The sequence below is a fragment of the Marmota flaviventris genome, chromosome 17 (genome assembly GCF_047511675.1).
Source record: "Marmota flaviventris isolate mMarFla1 chromosome 17, mMarFla1.hap1, whole genome shotgun sequence".
In the NCBI taxonomy this organism is placed as follows: domain Eukaryota; kingdom Metazoa; phylum Chordata; class Mammalia; order Rodentia; family Sciuridae; genus Marmota; species Marmota flaviventris.
Genome location: NC_092514.1, coordinates 18023598 through 18040540, shown reverse-complemented (window position 1 = coordinate 18040540; position 16943 = coordinate 18023598). Strand labels below are relative to the sequence as shown.

General features: G+C 37.2%; 1 long non-coding RNA gene across 1 annotated transcript in view; it reads right to left on the bottom strand.

Annotated features, from left to right (window-relative positions):
• Positions 1–16660, bottom strand: part of LOC139702457 (uncharacterized) — a 58951-nt gene extending 42291 nt beyond the window's left edge. Inside the window, exon 1 of the long non-coding RNA XR_011705095.1 lies at positions 16640–16660. This is a non-coding gene — a long non-coding RNA (uncharacterized lncRNA). The remainder of the gene's footprint in view (positions 1–16639) is intronic.
• Between the last annotated feature and the right edge of the window lie 283 nt (positions 16661–16943).

Genomic DNA, 16943 nt, shown 5'->3' with positions numbered 1-16943 from the left:
CAGAGGAAACAGAGCCTGTTGCCAAAAAAGTCCATTTTCTCTGAAGACAACGCATTCTCCTATCTTTATCTTATGTCTCCTTTCTTCTAATCCAATTGCATAGATGTGTCCATTCTTCAAGACAATGTCTCCAAACACTGATGAGATTTTGCAGAGGGAACTTTTCTACTTCAGCTGTGTTCTCAACATAAAGCATAATGGTTATTTGGGAAATTATTAAAGTTGATTTATCTTTCCATCAAATTGGTATGCTTTATATACTATGAATTCAAATGCCTCCTTGGAAAAATATGTCACTCAACTTGTCTCCTCTGTAGATATCACCCTTTTTCTCCCCGCCTCTTGCATTCTAACTTCTCAAAGCGTTGCCTATCTCTAACTTCTCACTTTCCCATCCCATTCAGTGGCTTCCACCCCCATCACTCCCTGAAACAGCTCTTCTTACAGTCATTGAGGACTTCTTTGACCCAATAACAATAAGCATTTCTCAATTATTTTCATTTTATTTCTCATCAGCCTTCCAAAGAATGGAAATCACTCCTTTCTTCTTAAAACACTCTGTCTCACTTCCCAAACATATCCTGGTTCTTCTCTGTCTCCTCTGAAGCACCATGCTCCTTTGGCCCACCAGCAAATGTTGTAGTTTCTCAAGATGGGTCCTAGGTCTTCTCTTCTCACCATACACTGTCTTCCAAGACAGAGTCAGCAGTTATCATCTGTAAGTAGATGAGTCTCACACATTTCTGTCTCTAATCTGGACCTCTTGTCTGAATTCTAGTCCCATATTTTCATATATATTTGATCTGTCCTGTGGTTTTTCTCAAAATCCCCTCAGATTCAACTCAAGTAAAAGTAAACTCATTGCTTAGGCAAGAAAGAAATGGCAACTTCTCATAGAGATAATTAAGGACCTTTAACCCCACAAACATCAATAAAGGGACTATTAACCAAGGTGTGTGCAGGATTAAAAAAAAAAAACAACTTAGACAACAAACTGGGAAAATAAATACTGATATCATTTCTCCTGCTCTGTGACCTCTTTTTTTAAAAAAATATCTTTATTTTATTTTTATGTGGTGCTGAGGTGCTAAGCGAGCGCTCTACCTCTGGGCCATAACCTCAACCCCTCTATGACCTCTTAGCCATTGGCAAATGTCAACCAGAAGCCAGAAAAATGGAAACCTTTTAGATAGTACATAAAAGTTTACCATCTCGGGCCCTAGATCAACATAGAAAGGAAATAAAACTGAAAAAGCCAAATTAATAACATGATGATCTTCCCAGCAAAAAGAGTTCTTTTCCAGCATTCCCTACTTGGGAAATGGGACCACCATCCATCCAAACCAGACACCTAGAGTTACATTGATTCCCTCTTCTTTGACCTCCATATACAAGCCATCATAAGCCCTCATAGGACTTCTGAGAATAATCTGGCCCCAACTGTTTGCCAACAACCTACTTCAGATTTGCAGTTTTCTCTCTATCGTAGCACTCATTACAATTGTCATGTTGCATGTAGGATTACTTTAGCAGTATATAGGTGAAAGGAATCTTCACCCTCTAAAGTTTTGATAAGTTGAGTCTATTAAATAAACTGATGATAGACATATCAATAGGAGAAAGGTTTACAAATTCTTTATGTGCATGGGGAGCATCACAAGAAAGAGAAGTGAGTACTCAGTCACCCAGCGAAATTTGGAAGCTTGTATACTTTCTTCTTAAGGAAAAGGTCGGGGGGGAGACATAGACAATTTAGGAAAGAGCATATGATGGGCCGAGGGGAAGAGAATGGGCAGAGGAACAAGACTTAGGCCAAGTCTGTCTGATCAGCGATGGTAACCTTTGTTCTTCAGTCCTGTTATGTAAGTCAGTCTCCCAGGGAAGGAGATCCAGGACAATTGAATTCTCTCTGGAAGATACAGTCTCAAGATAGAAAAAAGCCTCTGCCAACAGCTACTGATCCCCAAGTTTCTTCAATTTAAAATAATCACCATACCAAACCATCACACTTCAGATGGCATAGCCTGGTCCCCCACACCCATCTTTCCTTCCCTATAACCACATCAACAGAGACCACAGTTAGTTCTCTCCACTCTCATTGCTCTGTCTGTTGCTACAGTCTCCATCATGGTGTAGGTACTGAATAACGTTGTATTGCAGGCAGGCGCAGATCACACCATCACATTCTGTCATCGGGGGAGAGAGCTAGAATGCTATGCTCAGCGATTGCAAGTAAATTCTTTTTTATTTATTAATTTTTTAGTTGTTCACAATACCTTTATTTTGTTTATTTGTTTTTATGTGGTGCTGAGGATTGAACCCAGGGCCTCGCACATGCTAGGCGAGCGCTCTACCGCTGAGCCACAACCCCAGCTCTGCAAGTAAATTCTTAAAAACTGATAGTTTCACCATGAACTTTCTAGTTCTATATAGCTTCTATATATCTGTTTCAGAATCTTACAAATGTAGCAGGAGTGACTCTCAGTACACAACTCAGACATACAGGAATACTCATTTCTTTGTCTTTCAGTCCAAAATAATAATAATAATAATAATAATAATAATAATAATAATAATAATAATAATAATAACTTCAGGATCTCCTAAGTAGGCTGGTGGACAATTTGGTCATCTTAGGATCCCTCAGCCCTCCAAGAAAGGCAGCCAATTGAAGAAGTCTCATGTGATCGCTGGCAATGAAGACAAGGGCTTCTTGTCTCCCGTGCATTGTGATCTGCAGAAGTATTCACTGTCTGAATCCATAGTTATGTTGAGATTAAGGGTTTTCTGCTTCCATGCCACCTGGGGGCAGGGGAACTCAGAACCTCGGTTCCAACCTCCTGGGTTCCAGCAACCTGAAGAGACCAGCCCTGACTCTCTACTGTGTTCTAACCTTCTGAGGTCTGTCAGCTTGTGTTCTTACCCCAGCTTGGCTTCTATCCTCAAACTTTACCCTGTAGGAACAAACTGACCGTCTTCCTCTCCTACCCATGCTCCTTCTCTCCTGGTAGCCTTCGAAAGGGATTCCTCAGTGGATTTTCACTAATAAATTCAGGATTTAGTAAAACAGAAGCTAGGAAAGGGAAGTGGCTTGCAGGCAACTTCCGCTATAACTGGAATCCTTTCCTCCAAGCAAAAAATTCCTAAAAGAGAAGTTTATTTGGGGGGGGGGGAATAGATGTGAGGGAAGAGAGGAAACTGGATGGAGTCCAAAAATAACTGCATTTTTTAAAAAGTATATTGCCACACTCATATCATGTCTTAAATCTCACAGAAAAGCTTGTGACTCAATTACTACAATCTCTAGATTTCAGATGAATAAATTATAACCTAGAAGCTTTAATTTATCCAAGACAACCCAACTAGTAAGTGGCCAGGAAAAGACTGATGTTCAAAGTCTGACTCATCTCTTATGCACTTTCTAATGTTCTAGCTTTGGGGAAAAAAAAAAAAAAAGAAGAGCAAGAGAATAATGGGATAAGCATATATCACCCTTTAGTGGCATGAGCCCGCAAGGCCACTGGAAATGGAACCCAAAAGTTTTCTCACATGCAGAAGAGGATCTAAACTGGAATTCTACTATAAAGAAAACAACAATAGGAAGAAGTTTGAAGAGCCGAAAAAAACAACCTGAACTGTCAAATGAGGAAATTTATACAGTAAGGTGCCCTTGGACTTGGCACTCTGGGTCTTAGATTTTCCACCTGTGAGCCATTCGATTTGCTCCCAAAGGCAAGACGTGTTTTGCAACAGTACTTTTGAGCTGGGATTTTTTTGTGTTTTTAATGGATTCCAAATGAAAACTCTTGTCCTCTTCATGGGACAATCTCTTCTTTTAATGCCAAAGATTTACTGTTTGATGGAGGAAATGTTGTCAAGATATGTTTCTCATTCCGCAGTCATCAGGAAACACATGGAAAGGATGTATAGACTTCCTGGACACACACATGTGCACGCGGGCATACACACACACACACACACACACACGAATAACTTTTCTAAATAATTTGATGATGACATTTGGAATTGATCTCATACATATTAAACCTGAAAAGTCCATGTCTATGAAGAGAGGCTTTAAATATTAGGCTTTGTTGTCTGCAAAGGTCAAATACACCCTCTTGTGGTAAAATGGCATATTAGATTCTCATATGATTTCTATCACAGAGCAGGAGGAGATGGGAGTTTGAAGAGTAATGAGTATTTGAAAAGAAACAATGGCTCTTATAATGCCTTCATGCTGTAACGCCAAAGACATATTTTACAAGAGCAAATATATCTATTTTATGAATCCCCATAATCTCCATTTTTCAGACCAAAAAAAAAATGGAGACTCAGAAGCCTTATATGACCTGCCCAAGGTGACCCAAACTAAGCAGTAGAAACGTGAAAGACTTTGAATGTCCTGCTTTTCTATTACAACGAATACACCATTCAGAAAGTTTACCCAACTGATTTTGAAAAATTATAAGGGTTAAGGCTGAAGAACTAATAGAAATTCTGAAAAGTTAATCCAATCATGTAACTGACTCCAGGAAGCAATCGCCATCTAGGCATGGTAGAACCTCCACTTTGTTATTTTGTTCTCCACCTAATGCTTCTTGTCCATCTGCCAATCAACTACGGGGCCAATCTGTCAACGTGTTTTGAGTGTCTGACATCTACCAGGCTCTCCCAGGAGCTGGATGAGTAATAACCAACACAAAAGATTTCGCCTTCCTGAAACACACATTCTACTGGATGTGTTGGTTTTCTGTCACTGTGCATCAAATTGCCAATAATTAAGCAGCTGAAAACAGTACCTATTTATAGCATACAATTCTCTAGGTCAGAAGTCTGGAAGGGTAAATTGGAGTCCCTGCTCAAGGCTGAAATTAAAATGTCAGTCAGGCTCTGCTCTTACCTAGGGATTCTGGAGGGAAGAATCCACTTAGACCTTTGCTACAGTTTGATTATGTCCCCCACATGCAAAATTCATGTGTTAGAAATTTAATCCCCAAATTTACCTTAATGGTATTGGGAGGGGGCCTCTGGGAAATAATTAAGCTTAACAAGTCATGAGGGTGAGGCCCCCAAGATGGCATTAGTGGCTTTATAAGAAGAGGAAAAGACCTCAACAAGTATGCTTGCTCTGTTTTGTCATGCAGTATCTTCCTCCATGTTATCATGCTGCAGAAAGACCTTACCAGATGCCCAGCGGAAGTCAGTACTCTATCCTGGGGACTTTCCAGCCTCCAGAACAGTAAACCATGTAAACTTCTATTTTCTGCAAATTACCCAGAGCTACAGTTGGATCTGGGATGTTCTCCAAAGGCATATGTGTTAAAGGTTTGGTCCTTAGCTTATAGTACTATTAGGAGGTGGTAGAACCTTTAAGAGGTGGTGTCTAGTGGGAAGTCATTAGGCACTAGGGTATGCTCTTGAAGCCCGTCCTCTTCCTCTTTACAATTTCCTAGTCATGAGTTAATTGATTTGTTCTATCATGTGTTCTAGCCATGATGCACTGCCATAGGCCCAAAGCAATGGAACCAACCAATCACAGACTGAAACCTCCAAAACTGTGAACCAAAATAATTTTTTTCTCCATAAGTTGATTTATCTAAGATATTTATTATAGTGACAGAATGCTGACTAACATATTCGTCTCGGTTGTTTTGTGGTAGCCACAGAAAACAGAATAAGAAAACAACCATTTAGGTTGTTTGCACCCCCTTGTAGTTGTAGAACTGAGGTCCCCAGTCCCTTGATGGCTGTCTGCCAGGGGCCTCTCTCAGCCCCTGCACACATTCCTTTTCACACAGTACCCTCTATCTTCAAACCAATAATGGGACCTACAGTCCTTCTCAGGCTTTGACTTTCTCTAACTTCCTTCTCTAGATCAGTCAGAGAAAACTGTCTGCTGTTAGGAGCATGTCATTAGATTAAGTCCATTAAGGTATCTTCCCCTTTTGCTGGATAACATAATCATAGGAATAGCTCATACTATTCCCAGCTTCTACCCAAATTGAAAGAAGAGAAGATCATACAAAGGCAAAAATCCACCTTGAGAGTCATACTTAGAAATCTTCCACGGTGGGCAAAGGATAATGAAGACAAAAACACAATGTTTGGTCACAAAGTCTAAGAAAGGAAGTAAACAGGTATTACAACAAGGAGACCTGAAGATGAGAACAAGCTAGACACACCAGAAACATCAAGAAGACTGTTGCAAACCAAGGGTACATTTTTCAGAAAGGCCCTGAAACAGGATAGACCTAAGGGTATTCTGGAAATGGAAAGAAGGTCAGCAAGATTGAGAGTGGGATGAGATAAGTTTGGGAGTTGAATTCACACAAGATAGTTAAAGGGTTTGCAGGTCTTGAGAAGTTTGGATTTTATGTTTAATGTGCCTGAAGGTCTTTGAAGCATTTTAAACTTAGAAATGGCATAAACGTTATTTGTTTTTCAAAGATGATCTTAGATGCTGGGTGTAAAGGGATTTATTGGGGAAGAGCAAGAGAAGCACAACAAAGTCAGGGGTCCTTGGTGTGTCCAATAGAGGGATGATAGGGGCTAGGACTGAAATGGAAATAGCAGAGGCAGAGCCAGAAAGGCTATTCCAGTTGGGAACTGCAACTGACAAGACCTCTTGATAGACAGCTAAATTCTTTAATAAGAATCATGATTCAAAGTTGGGATTTTGAATTTATTAATAAAAACAAATTGACATTATGTTCAATGAGAAGAAGTGTCAGTGACTCGGAACAGCACTCAGTGCACAGGATCCATGTTGGAGAGAATACGTTGCCCGCCCCAGTCTTTGGCTGCCAAAGCAGGTATCATGGAAGGATGGCCCCAGGAAGATGACACTCCCTCACCCCACCTCCCCAGGCTGCCTCCTGCAACCTGAGTGTCTCTCTCTTTTGCCCACAGGGGACCACAGAATCTAAAACAGCAAAGATAATTTAAAATGAAATTTTCCTTTCTTATTGGTCTGCTCCTAAAGATCTCAAGAAAATACATCCAAGCCTACAGTAATGGGAAGACTAAGGCTGACCGACCTCTTGAAGAATGAGTGCAATTGAAATGGAGCAAACTATGTTATATGCATTCAACATAATGAGTCAAAATGAGCCCCACTGTTGTATAATGCACTAATAAAATAAAATAAAAAGAATGAATGATCCAAAAGGAGACAGATATAAGTAATCAAAGTGAATTATTTCATTCCAAACAGACTCAATGCAGAAACCAGGAGATACCTTTTTGAAGAACTTTAAATTCTCAAAGATGTATAAGATATTACTTCACTGAAAAAAAAAAGTACAGGCAATTGTAAAATTGAACAATTATTTTCTCTTTTCTGTTGCCCTTTATTATTATATATATTATAATATCTATATAGAAAATACACATACATAAATGAGGAAATTTCTATCTTGCCTAGGGTCTGGAATCATTCAAATAAATATTAGAATTTTCTGTTCTACAAAACCATTTGAGCCCAGTCCCTTTTCTAAATACTACTAGCTCTGTAATTACCATTTCAGTCTATTCTGTGTATGTTGCCTTCTTGGGACCATTTCAGAGGTAAGTATTTTAATAGGAGATCTTCTGTGTCTTCAAGACTTTAAAATGCATTGCCATATTGTTGCACATAATAATCTTTAAAATTTCCTCTAATCTCTTCCATATTTATATCTCTTTCTTTGTTACTAACATGGTATGATGTTCCTTGCTTTTTATCTCATCAACATGAGCAGGGAGATGTCTGTTTTATTGCCTTTTCAAGTACCAACGTTTGGTTTCATTTATCTTTTCAACTCTTTCTTTTCTAGTGAATCAATTTAAGCTTTATATCATTATGCATCCCAACCTACTGGGTTTTTCCCCCTTTAGTTTATTTTCCTTTGTTTTTTCTAATGTGTGAGGTTATTTACATTGTTCACTTGGGATTAGTATTTTTCAAAATTGAAGACAGTGACTATCTGATTTTCTATAGATTTCAGTTTTGTCCCATAGATTTTAGCAATTGACATATTTTCTCTTTCATTACATTTAGACTTTGCTTCCCCTTATGATTTGATTAAGGTGTTATTTGTGAGTTTCCCAAATTATACAAAAATCATTTGGAGTCCACTTTCCATTGTTGATTTCTAGTTTTATTGGATTATGATAGAAAAATATGGTCTGTAAACTTTCTATGTTGGATGAATTATTAAAGTTTTCTTTGGGTTAAATACATCATTAAATTTTTGTGAATGTTTTTACAGACGTAAAATAGAATCCCATTTCTCCTCACAACCCTGCTCTCTGTCGGTGTTCATGTGTATGTAAATGTGACCAGAAGAGCCGAATTTTGATTGTATATTATTTTATAGACTGTTAGTCAAATATAATGCAACTATCGACCTCTATTTTGCAATTTTATTTGTCAAATTCGATGGGAATACATTCAAATCTCCCATTGTACTTTTAAAATAAACCTCTTTTTCATTTTTAAGAGTTCTTCAGACATTATAATATTTAACAAATGATGTTAGCATGATTTGTTCTCTATTCAGACAAAAATTAAGCCAGACTCATTCCATCTGCAGTAATTAACTGCAGAGGAAGTAAATTTGCAAATATAAAAATAAAAACACTGGAAGAAAAGTCAGAAGAATGCAGTGCTAGAGATCTCCTCAAGCAAGGCTACAGAAATTCAGAACCCCATAAAGACATAAAAATTTTAACCATTTATATGACCCAAAAAATTACTATATTCAAAGTCAAAAAGCAAATGATGATGGATATTATAGTAAAGGTGCCTAGGAAAATCCTTGTGGGGTTGTAGGCCCTCCTCCTGGCATATCCCATAATTACAGTGAGGTTTTCTCTCTTCAATCTCTGAATTGTCAAATTAGTTGAAGACTTTGTTAGTCAACTTTCTATGATTATAGCAAATATCTGTGATAAATCAACTTATAAAGCAAAAAGTTTTATTCTTTTTATTTAAATTCACAGTTTTGGAGATATCAATCCCTGGGGAGTCGGTCCCATTGTTTTGGGGTCTGTGGTGAGGTAGCATATCATGGTGGGGAATGTATGGTGGAGCAAAGTTGATCACCTCATGGCTGAAAAGGGGAAAAGAAGGACCTGGGTCCCACTATTCCCTTGAAGGGCATACCCTCAATGACACAAAGACTTCCCACTAGGCCACATTTCTTAAAGATACTAGAACCTGCCAATAGTGCCACGCTGAGGACCAACCCTCTAAAACATGGGCCTTTGAGAGAGACACTTAAAATATAATCTATAGCCATGTCTGTAGGCCTTTCATGTACAACAGTCTGGTGCATCTTGATTGGCAATAGTTTAAATGTATATATCCATGCTGTGCCTGAAATTAAAGACAGGAATGGCTGTCACCAGTCATTTCAAAAGATCCATAGAAACACAGGTCTGGGAACTCCAGCCTCTGAGTGTCTAATAATCTCAAAAGAATCACAGGCAATTTAAAAATCACAAAATTCCACAAAAGTGAGGGCCATCAAGCTAGTACCAAGAGCAGGCAGAGTCAACATAACAACACCAAGTTCTTGCTGGTGACGTTTGTACCAGCTGAGAATCACTGGTGAGACTACTAAGAATAAATTTGTTCCTTAGAATATACAGATTCTCAGTAACACATCCAAGGCCCTTTCTGCTGCCAGCACAGTGAGACGTTGTAAGCTTTGACTGCTTTTTGAGTTAGGAATTTGTATGGTTTGGATGTGCTTGGTCCCCCACGGGTTGATGTGTTGGAAACCTGATCCCCAGTGTAGTGATATTACAGAGTGGTGGGACCTTTAAAAGGTGGGGTTTAGTGAGAGGACCCTTGGGTCACTAGGGGCACAGCCCTCAGAAGGGATTAAGGTAGTTCTCAAAGGACCTGTTTGCAGTCAAGTTGTTATCCTGAGCCTGACCCCTGAATGGCTCTTTGGCTTCCTGTCTTGTCATATGATCTATTCCTGCCATTGTGATGTTATCCACCATGTGGCCCTCACCAAAGCCAAACTGATGCTCTTGCCATTCACTGGACCTCCAGGAGCTACATAACCTTCTTTTTATGAAGTTACTTACCCAGCCTCAGGTGTTTTGTTACAGAAACTAGATTAATACTGCCTTGGTACTAGCAAGACAAAAGATGAAATGGAAGCTTGTTGGTTTTGTATTGATACTTGGAATCTAGTTTCTTCACTTGGGTTACTCGCAGAAAAAATAACGTCTGCTCTTAGGCATTGGACTAGACAATGCATCTTCAATCAAACTAACAGGACTGCTCAAACATTGGCATCTCAAATGACAACTCAAATCCCCAAGATCATAAGTACTTATAAATCAAAAAGGAAGATGATAAGTGCCTATAAATCAAAGAGGGAAAGGCAAGTCAATAGAAAACCGGGCCAAGTCTATAACAAGTAAGACACAGAAAAGGAAAATACAAATGCCTGGTATGTATATTTTTTTTAAAAAAAATTCTCAACTTAAATCATAAGTCAAAAAAATATAAATAAAGCATCAAAACTGGCATAAATTATATAAGCCATGGTATCTCATACTAAGAAAATTTGCATGAATGGGCACTCTAATACATTGATGCTGGTATGAGTATGAATTACTAAAATATCTTTGAAAAATATTCTAGTTAAAATCCATTAAAAGTTTGATTTCATAGATGTTTGTTTCTACAATCTCACATTAGGAGATCTAATCTTTAAAAATAAAAACATCAATCTTACAGGTACAATACCATTCATTTCAGGATCATCTTCTACAAATATCTTGGAAACAGCCTGAATGTCACTCATTAGCATAATGCTTAAAGCAAACATGATTCAGTTGTGTTGGGGAATATTATTCAGTTGTGACAAAGGAGTCAGAGCTATATCTATTGGCCCAAATGATTTTCCAAGAATATTTTCTTCATAGTACAAGTTAAATAGAAAAAAATCTGTAATAGAAATAGAAAAATCTAAATTAAAAAAGAAAGATGAAAAAGTAAATATATTACACTAGGGAAAGGGAGGACAGATGAAAGCTAGATGATAGATAAACAGAATATATGCATGAGGATAGTCTGCTTACACATGTGTATACATATACACAGTAGCATGTACTCATATGTACTCCTTGAAAGTTCAATTTCTATAAAAGCATAAGCTATACAAATTCACTCTTTTCCCCGAGGGAAAATCTGAACAAACAAATAAATATGCAAGTGTCTTAAAAAATTGTTTAATACAACCCCCCAAATGTCATGGACCAGATGTAATAGTAATGAGATTTTAATAAAATAAAAAACAAGTCATATATCTGCTTATAAATTATTTTGAAGCAGAAGATATAAAAATCTGGCAAAAAGAATAAAGTACAAAATCTAAGTGCTCTACCCAAATGCCAAGAAGTCAAAGTCAGAAAAGCAGATAGCTAAAAAATTTAGCTTGATAGCATAAAATCAAAATGTACATGAGCATACCATAACTTTGTCTATGAAAGAAATTCTGTGAATACTTCCATCTTTAAATAACTTTTTAAAGTTAATGCACTGACAATTAAAATCTAAGAAGTTTCTGTGGTGGTGGTGGCGGTGTTGGTTACTATTGGGAATCTCTGATAAATAGTAGTGGGAAGTAAGGATTGTCTCCAGAATTATGAAGTTCCTCAGAATAATAGATATGGGAGGGAAATAAATAAGAAAAAAAATTTAAAACAACAATGAAGAAGATTTACTGTATCAGAAAGTCAAATGTACTTAATTAAAACCAATGTGATATCGGTATAGAAATGAGCAAAGAATATAATATCCATGGTGACACAGACACGCACATTGCATAATAATACATGTGAAATCTTCAGTTCACCTTAGCAGAGATCTTTCAGATATGCTATTTAAAAACTTGGTTAACTATTTGGAAAAAAGCTTCAGTTCAGACAAGACCTTGAATTTAGTTTATTGGAAATCAAAGAAATGCAAAGAAAACCCAGGCTGTGTATTTTCTTTGCCATTAGATCAGGAAAAATACAAACAATGGTGTCAAAGGAATGCTCTGTTAGCAGGTTTAGAAATGGGTACAGATGTGAGGTTTGACCACATGTTTCAATATTTAAGCTGACAAAGTTGATTTATTAAGGAATAGATAATTTTGTGCAATCTGTAGCAATGTTCAAAATCTAGAGATATATATATTTCCATTTAAATTTGGTAAATATAGTTCATTTATAGTTTTCCCATATTATTTGCAGCTCAAAACAATCATTTATAATTTTTTTTTAAAAAAAATGCTCTTTTCATGTTAATAAAAAATCCATATGGAATTAATAGGTCAGTTTAGGGGACTTTTGACATATTAATAATATTGAGTTTTTTCTATAAGATAATAGGTGGGAATTGCTCCAACTATTTGAGGCCCTGCTTAGGCATCTCAGGTAAGCTTTATAGTTTTCTTCATGTACTCATAGGCATTTTATAGATTTTCTTGATTTTGCTAATTATATCTGGTTTTACTTTAATTTTCAATTGGTTGTTGCACATATGCAGTAAGGGGTTTGATTTAATGTATTTCTGTGTGACTGGCTGTCCAGAGGGCACCTGACATCCTGGTTTTGTAATTAACATTAGTGCAAGATGTCTTTGGTGTCTTTCCCAGAATAATGGCATTGGTGGTTTGTTTCTGAAGATCTCCTTTTTCTTGGTCAATAAGTATCCTGTGATTGCTGATTAATAGTTTTTCAAATTTTGCAGGAAAGTTTCAAAACTATTTTAACATATATGAAAAATTTCTTATGGTCCTTTGCTCCAAATTATTTATGCAGTCATTATTACTAACCTGTTTCTAAAACTGAATCAACCCTAGGTTTCTAAGCAACCAACAAAAACCCTACCTCTTAAAGATGTAGTACTCTTTTATCATATTGATTCTGTTGCCACTATTGTTCCTAGGATGTTCCTTTAATATTTATTTTTAAGTGATATTTGTGTGCTGTTTTCTGTTCTTATGGTCTACATTTGCCAGTCTTTCTGAGCTATGCTCTGCTAACTTCATAGAATGCAATAGAAATTTTTCCATTATTTTCTGTGCTTTTAAGTGCTTACGTCATGTAAAAACTCTTTCTATAAAGACTGATAGACCTCAGGTCTCTATATTGTCCAAACATTTTATGTAAATATTTCAGATTATTTCTATAACCTATAGAATGAGTAATTTCAAAATATAGATATGCAGAAGAATATCCAAGGATAAGATTAAAATCTAATGATAAATAAAATGAAAAATAAGTTTTAGAAATCATCTGTAGGGAAAAATCCCAAATAGTTATAAATCCATGCATTGAAATGAACTGGAAATAAATATAATAAAAGATTGGCAGATGTTAATTCTGGAAACAGAACAATCAGTGGCTTTATTGTTTTTCCTTTGAGTTTCCCTACATATCTCCATTCTTTCCACCATTCATGTGTAGTGTTTTTGCCATTAGAAATTAATAGAAACAAATGTTTTAGATGTCCAGCTCTTCGAAATAAGAACAGAGAGGCTCTTGAACATCAACGCCACAAGTGCTTTTGTGTACAGATGGATACCAACAAAGGAGTACATTAAATGAAGACATGGATTATGTTCTACATCTCAGTATCTTCTGTGGGTCATGAAGGATTGTCCAGAAAGATTCAATCCATGACTTTTCTCTCCTATCCATTAATGGCATTGATAGAATTTGGATGTGAATGTGTCCCTCAAGGATTCATGTGTTGGACCCTTGGTGTCCAGTGTGACAATATGAGAGGTGGCAGAAGCTTCAAGAGGTGGAACCTAGTGGAGGTTGGTTGGGTCACTGCCTCAGAAATGAGGAAGGTTGTTCTTAGGAGACCCTGAGTTAATTTTCACAAGAATGAGTTATTATTAAAAAAAAAAAAAAAAAAAAAAAAAAACTACTGCCCATGCTGTGGCTTCTTGTCTCAAGATGTCATCTCTGCCTCCCACATGTACTCCCACCATTGCCATTCCATCCACCATGATGTCCTCACTAGACCCAATACAATGTTGGCATTAGCTTACAATGCTAAATTAAAAAAAAAAAAAAAACTGTGAGCTAAATAAAATTCTTTTCCTTATAAAGTTCCCAACTTCAGGTCTTTCATTATAGTAATGGAAAAAAGACTACTATAGCTATCAAACAGGAAATAAAAGGGAGGTGGAAAGCCAGAGCTGAATGTTTCATCAGCATGTCTCACAAGCATTCCTACAGAAGGGTCAGCCAGTATACTGAGTACAGTTGCCAGCCAGAGAAACATTCTAGTACCTCTGATTAATTCATTTTGTGGAAATTACAAAGGGAAACTCAACCATTCACAAAGATGCTGCCTCCATATTTCACTATAGCTACACCTCGGTGATGATCAAATGGTATTAGTCATTTAGTGCCAAACTGAAATCAGAGATTTTTTTCAAAAGGCATTGAAAGCAGATTTCCTCACCCTATGAGGAATCCGGTCCAGATACCCTAAAGCATATTGATTTTATTTACATAGAGCCAGTGAGTCACTCTGCCTTCTGGCTACACAGAATGCATGGAGCTTCCCACTGGTCTCCACCGAGGACCTTGAATAGCCTTGAGATAATGCAGGGCGAGGAACTACCCATCAATCTCTTTTAGCTTGTTTCTCCCTGATATCTAAACATCATTAACCCAATGAAATTTTCAGTAAGACCAGCTGCATGGCTTCATGTTGACCTAGAAGTAAACTCATTTTCCTGAGGTCCAGGGTGGACCGGGAGTGTTTGTCGATCTACACACACACACACACACACACACACACACACACACACACAAACACTCTAGCTCGGCTCACCTCTGGCTTTCATGTAAATACAAAGCACTTGTCCAGTTCGGTGCCCTGATCCCATCTAGAGGATATTTAATGCTTGAAAATGCAGATAATGCACGCTGATCTTCCCACAACCCACCTAGTTTTGCCCTTTGCTCTTTCCTGTTGCAAAGAAATAATGGATGCTCTTGTTCTTTCTTTTTCATTTTGAAATTTCCTTTCTTTTCCTTTTCTTTTTTTTTTTAATTAGGATCTGGCAAATTCCTAAACTCAATTCAGAATCATTTCCTTCCGAAGACTTCCCCTGAATCTATTTTGGTCACTGTCTTCTTTTGTACCTATCTGTCCTGGAGCCCTTTGTATTAGCACCCAATTATCAGTTCACCTTCCACAAAAAAAGGGGTCAAGAGGTAGCCCGCTCGCCTGGCATGCGTGCGGCACAGGTTTGATCCTCAGCACCACATACAAACAAAGATGTTGTGTCTGCCAAGAACTAAAAAATAAATATTAAAAAATTCTCTCTCTCTCTCTTAAAAAAAATAAATAGAATGGGATCTCTTGAAAGATTCATAATTGCACTAACAGGTAGCATTTTGTGCTTTCTGTTGTGCTAAGCACTTGAGACTTTGTATATTTCTTAAGATATTTATATTATTTCTAATATTTATGTTCTTTTTATCATTCTATATACATCGTTTAGTGTGTCATCCTAAATGCCTTATACTTAAGATATATCATTTCTTACAATAAATCTATCCTTATTCCCACTATACAGATGTGTAAAGCGAGATATAAAGAAATTTATTATCTTATCCAAGGTTTCCAGCTAGTGGGTGATAAGCATTGATGATAGCTTAATGCTGGTAGTATAGGGAGAACATCCCTCATCTGAAAATCCAAAAATCTAAAATGCTTCAGGATTCAAAACTGGTGGAGCACAAATGTGAATCTCACAAGTGGAAAATCCCATACCTAACCTCAAGGGATAGTTAGCAGCCAAAATGCAGGCACGTGAAAAATATTGCATAAAATTACCTTTGGGCTATGTGTATAAGGTGTTTATGAAACACATGAATTTCACGTTTAGACTTGGGTTCCATTCCCAAGATATCTTATTATGTATGCATAAATATTGCCAAATTCGAAAACCTCAAAGTCTGAAACACTCCTGATTCCAAGCATTTCTACGGGATACCCAGCCTGTGTTGAAAACGAGCTCGTCTTTACAGCCCCAGAACCTAACATCCCATCTAGAAGATAGTTAAGAGGTATTTATTGAACACATGGATCAAAGAATATAACTAAGGTGTATTTATTGAACACATCTATGTGTTAACAACCGAAAGACAAAAAAATAAATAAAAATAAAAGAGAAAAACAAAGACCACCTGGTACAGAAATGCTTCAGGAAACTTCAGATTAAATGTTACATCCTGGCTATTTCTCAACTCCCCTCTTCTTCCTGGCTTTCACAGAGGCCTCTGGAGCACCTACCACACTATCACACTCAGGGTTCTCATATTTATCTGCATATTCATTAGTTCAGTTATCTCTGGGGTGTAACCAGAAAGTCCAGAAGGAACTTTGTTACCACAGCACCCCTGCTGTGGCTCAGTAAAAACAATGGAGGGGTGGATGAATGACTAATAAGTGAGTAAATGAACAATTGCATCCTTTTCCCTCTATGTTTTTTAAATTAAAAATGCTAAATGTTCTACCCATCATCCCAGCTTAATAGCACTGACTCGCTATCGACGAGAGTCAATGTTGCTAGTTGTTTTCCTTATATCTCTTCTGGTGCAGGGAAATTACCTGAGCAGGCATCATTGTTGGGTATCGCAGTGGAGACAATAACTCTCATTTTCTCCGGGGTAGGTCCTCCATGAAAAAAAAAAAGTGATCTTGCAAGCTTTCTCCCCAAAGTCCTTGCCTCTTGGAGGTCTGGTTTGATTTGACCTTAAAAAAAAATAAAGAAACATGACACTTATTTATCCTCAGGTATCCTGAAGCAATAACTTTTTACAATTTTCTTTTCCTTTCCTAACACCACGATATTGGATCAGACCCTTGCCTCACATTAAGACTGTGTAAATAACCTCCTTCCCATAAATCAGAA